Source organism: Phoenix dactylifera, chromosome 5 (assembly GCF_051530095.1).
Source record: "Phoenix dactylifera cultivar Ajwa chromosome 5, Ajwa_hap1_PhDact_Kaust_v1.1, whole genome shotgun sequence".
Taxonomy (NCBI): Eukaryota; Viridiplantae; Streptophyta; class Magnoliopsida; order Arecales; family Arecaceae; genus Phoenix; species Phoenix dactylifera.
The window spans coordinates 33,984,420-33,990,050 of NC_143194.1; positions in this window are offsets into that span (position 1 = coordinate 33,984,420).

Below are 5,631 nucleotides of genomic sequence, written 5' to 3' on the forward strand. Positions count from 1 at the left end.
CCTTCGCCCTGTCAAGCTTCTGGCAGAATTAAATAACATGAGTCCTCTAATTGGGCCGTAACTGACCTTGGTCAGATTAGGTTCCAGGTCCTAAAGCCCCTTTTAGACTGGAATCTTAAAACCCGGACTTTGGTCGGTTACTGGACCTGGTTTACCCTTGTCTAAAAGTCTAACTTGGGCCGAGGCACCAGCCTCTTTTGCGGATGGAATTTGGCTTTGGTATTATTACTATCAAATAACTTACACTACGCAATGAGATTTAATTAAATAACTGAAAAAAGTAGCAAGAACATGATGATAAGTAAAATTTGTAGTTATATTGAAGTTATTTTTTCCTTTAAAAAACGCAATCAAAGTTAATTTTTCCCATACAAAACGCACTGATTTTTTTAATATTTTTTTTACCTTGGTTGAGTGGATTGTTGGAATCTTTATTTCTATTTTGCTTCTCCTATCTTATCTTTGCTGGAGCTAAAAAAAGAAAGAGCAGGTAGGTAGAGATAAGCAAAACATATAATTGTATTGGACATTGCATGATGTAAAAAATGCTGATAAATTTGTTTGAGATGATAATTTCATAAGAAACCTGCTATTGTATCTACATGTAGATGGTATCTATATGCAAAAACTGCTTTTTTTTGTGGCAAAAATAGAACTACAATGAATATATTTTTTATGCACAAAAAAAAACTGTATTTGATTTTCTTAAAAAAAATTTGTTTGACGAGAGTGTTGCAATCTTTTATTAAGAGTATAATAAATATTTTATACAATCTCTCTAGAAAAGTAAATGCGCAATCAAACATATGCTACTCTAAAATATATCGCTTTTTAATGATCAATCTAATATATCAAAATTATTTTTTAGATATTATATTTTTAAAAAAGTTATTCTAGTTTTTTTGTTTAAGGAACCAAATAAGTACGTAGTGCACAATTTATTTTCCCTCATGCGGCCATGCGCATCACGGGGTGCTGTCCGTCACACGGAGTTAGCACGGGAAAAAATATACAAATATTTTTTTTTTTTTTTTTTAGATTGAACTTTATATCCAACTGATGTAACTATTTGCAAGTAGATGCTTAAATGTGCATAAAACTTTATTATATTTACAGGTAGAGGTACACGATTTTGTATGACTCAAAACAATTTTTTTTTGGCACAAAATTATAATTTTTTTACTTACAATTATTATATTAAATTATTTTTCTACAGAACTCTTTAAAAGAAAATGGGAAACCAGAACGCTACATGTTGTTGTCAGAAGCCTTCTATCTATTTATTTTCACCTCTATTCAGTTATGACAAGTAAATAGTTGAATACAAAATTATGCAACAGGGTCAATTAACTTAATCTGAGAACCTACTCGTATCTGAAACTAAAAGTTCGAAAACTGCATCCAACTCTTCAAAATGATCTGATACAGTCAGCCGAACACGTAATTGACTACACTTGAGAACTAAGGTCTCAAGGAGAAATTAGATCTGATATTCTCAAGAGCCACCTCCTGCATGACGGCCGCGGACATGCACAAGGCTTCACCGGTGTTTCTGGTGAGGGCCCTTCGACGATCAAGTTAGAGTGAGCAAATTTGGTCCAGTCAAAAAAATCCCTTAGAAATTATCTGACCGAGCTATTTATAGCCTCGGTGTAGTGGCCCAGATGGCGGAGGTGCTGTCAGTCCTCATCATAAGGGGACGTGGCTCTGAGCCGGATGGCGCGCAGCTCAGGCTGGCTGGTGACGTACGGTACAGCCCGTTCTTGAGAACGGTGGGGTGTTGACAGTCACAGCAGGGTATGGCCGGAGTAGTCAAGATGCCGTCTAACTGCTGTTGGCCGGTTATGGAGATGTGACATGGTAATGTGGTGAAGTACGGCCACGTAGGCGGGCATAGACCCGCACGTGGGTATGGTCGTTGGCGAGGCTGAGCTCGTGAAGTAGTCGCATCATGCATTTGATGAGGTCGGCTTGGTGGGTGCTGGAAGTAGCTCGGCTTTCCGGGTTCCGAGATATGCTCGGAGGAGCGCCTCAAGCTCGAGGATCGGAGCGTATTGCTGGGGGTTGGCGTCCCGAACTTGGTCGGGACGGGTCGGCGTTTATCTAGAGGCACTCCGAACTTGGTCGGGGGAGTCGGCGAATGTCTGGAGTTGATGGAGCTTTGGGTGGAGTTCCGAGGATGAGCTGGCCCCGGGCCGAAGTGAAGATTCAATCGTCTATCGTTGGTGTTTACCGGGCTGAAACTGGACGACCTTTTAGTTGTGGACTGGACGATCTATTTTTTCCTCTATCACATATCACTCATTCATCATCGAGTAAGATGATCAAATGATTCAATAACATTAAATGCATTCAAATACCATAAATTTATATTACTAAAAATATAATAAGATTTACGACAAGCCCTCATTAGGAAATATCAAGTGATAATATGACTTCATCTTAAAGGATGACTGCTTGATGCATGAGTTAACATTTGGACAGACTACCACAGAGCTACGAATTCAAGAACGAAAACAACTATTTTGTGTAAAAATGCCGAAGTTTATCTATGCACTCAAATTTTGTTCTTTATTAAGTTGCTTAATATGATATTTCATGTATAGCTACCACTGATTTTTCTCAAGAACTCGTTTGATACATGAGAAGAATTTTTCTTATTAAAATATTTTTCTAAAAAAGATAATTTCTAAAAATATGATGTCCGAAAAAAAGATTTCGACATGTTTGGTTAATTATAGAAAAATGACATATTTCACAGTAGGTTATGTTTAATTGAGCATCTAAAGCTGTATGAAATATCTATTATATTCTTAATAAAAAAAATATTTTATCTATGAATTTTGATGATCTAAAAATACTTTTAGAAAAAAAAAGATGCTTCAATTTCCAACTAGTAGAAAAATAACTTTTCTATATCTTCCAATTTTTTTTATAAAACGTAAAATTTTTGTTTATATAAAAATATTATTTTTATCTATTTTTAAATTTTAATTAAATAAAAAAAATTATTTTTTTTTATTGACCATTATTTTTTTTTTCCCTGCAAACCGAACGAGTCCCCGACTCTCTCCAAGAGCCATGGAATCCGACTTCCACAGTGGTGGGGCCGGTGGACTGTAGGCGCAGGACACGTCGCCACCTTCTTTCTTCTCGTTGTTGATCCACGTAGACCATAACTTTGGCAGTATTAGAATCTAATATATAAAAAAAAGGTACGAAAACAAGAGCAAAATTGGGCCGTCCGGTTCAACCTGTCAGATCTCAAAGCAACATCAGACAAAAATCTGTCTCCATGCAGCCTCTCTCGAATGATAACTAGACATAATTTCTGTACTTTGTCCGCTGTGCAGAATAACCCAAAAGAAATACTCCAAGTCTTCAGATTGCTGCATGCCAAAATGATGGGGTCGGTAAACAACGTAAACTGCAACAATATAAGCTTATGGGCTCTGGAAGTTACTTTTGGGAATCAATTAATATCGCCATAATTTTTAAATGCATAAAAGAATTCATGAAATTTTTTTGATTGGGAGAATGATAATGCCCATCTTGACCCCGAGCGAAATAGACTTTTTTTTTTGACTTTGGTCATAACCAAGATAAATGGCTTTGGCATAGACTGAGATACCACTATATTCGAAGTGATGAAGATTAAAAGTTAAAACTAAAGCAGTGATTAATGTATGATAGACAGGCGTGATTATTGTCGCGTGTTACTCATACGGGATGGTTACCACGTTGTTAATATATAGCTGACTGTTACTTACCATATAGTTAAGGCACGTAACATCAAATCAGATAACAAATGCGTATTTATCCTATATAAAGGAATAATTTGAAGATCCTCATGTAAACTAATACAGAGACTTCTTTCCCCAGATTTTTTTTCTCCATACTATTGCTATAATATTTTGACTAGACCATCGGAGGATATTCACCGAAAACCTTCCGACAAGTAAACTTTTTGCAAGTTGGCCTCGACAACAACCATTCCCTGTTCTCTTTAGGATCAATCGACCTCAGTTCTCATCGCAAACATGATGCTAAAGAGTGACCGAGCCTTCCAGATGTATAGAGAGAGATCAATGAGATTGCAGATTGGATGGTGGCCTTATTTGTGGCCGATCATTCTGAGAGATCTATAGGTTGAAGAGAGGAAGTTGCCTAGTGCGTTCTTAGATTTGTTGTATTTTGACTTTTTTAGATGTATTCACATTAAACGTGTATGATTCATCCGCTGCAGTTAAAAAAAAAAAAGGTGTGACCGAGCCTGGTCAAAGCAGAACTCTAGTAATAGCTACTTGCTTGTTGTTTGAATGTCCCAGTGTGAATGATTTCTATCATCCATAGGGCCAAAATTTGCTAGTTTGCACTTTAATTTATTATTAATGTTAATTTCTGCAAAAGGGGGCCAGATATATGGATAAATTCTAATTGTTGCAAGAGGTCCCAACCCCTATTAAAACATGTGAATTAGGTGATGTCCTAACATGCAGTAACAGTCAAAACTCCTCTCTTCTAAGAAAGTTTCTTCTCTGTCTCTCTCTTTGTAAGAAGGAAAAAATAATAAAAGCTCCAATATTCTTCATAATTTTACGTACCGATGATACTTTTCTTTTTCCATGTTATCTCAATGTTTCGTGCGGTTTGAGTTCACAACTAAAAATCCTTTTATGTACTGCTTGCACATTTCAGAGATGAGTTGTCACACGTATTTCTTTTTAACGTTAATAGTGCGATTGTTTTAACACAATAATACTCAAAAGGTTATGTTCAGACTTCAATGTTTCGCTAACCTGTGATGTCAGGTTCTTAGATTTTGATTCTTTTAAGATGTAAGTTTTTCTTTCTTTTCCTGTTTGTGCTTCAAGATGTTAAAAACAAACCAACCATAAGATAAGATCATTCCTTAATAATTATTAACTCGTCTAATCATTTCTTTTAATATATAACTTTGGCATACAACTACTTACAACGTATGAGTCAATGGGGAAAAAGACACAGAAGTGTACTGAAATCTAGCCAATTAACAAGATAAGGAAGAAGAAAATGGAAAATTAGAGAAGGGAATACTAAACCAAACTAGCTGCGTAAGCTATCTTTTTCTTATCTAGAATTAAAACACCAAAGTTCTATGCAAGCATGAAATCCTTATAAATATCGTGCTATTATAGCCTGCTATGCTCTTCATTCCTGTTAATGGCAACGCTTTATAGAGTGAAAAATTTAACTTCGTAATTCATCTTTAAATGAGATGTCTCAAGCTCAATCTTAAGCAATGGTGAATAGCCATGATATTCTGACCAAAAAAAAAAAATTGCGAACTCAATTTCTAGGAATATATGATTTATGGTCACTAGTTTTAATAATTTGATTTTATTGTTTTCTTTTTCCTACAAGGAAAATCTTGCCTTCAAGATTTTAGGAGAATATAGGTACCTATAATTAACTAACACCCATTTCTCATGTGCATCTAAATAAGAGGAGATATTTTTTTTTTTTTTTGTTGTTCTTCATTGTTAGTGACGGTAACAAGAGACTACACGGATGAATGTTTGGAATGGTAAGCGTGCCTGGTGCTCGACTAGAACTTTCTTAGACATTTGGATATCTTGTTCCAATAAATAA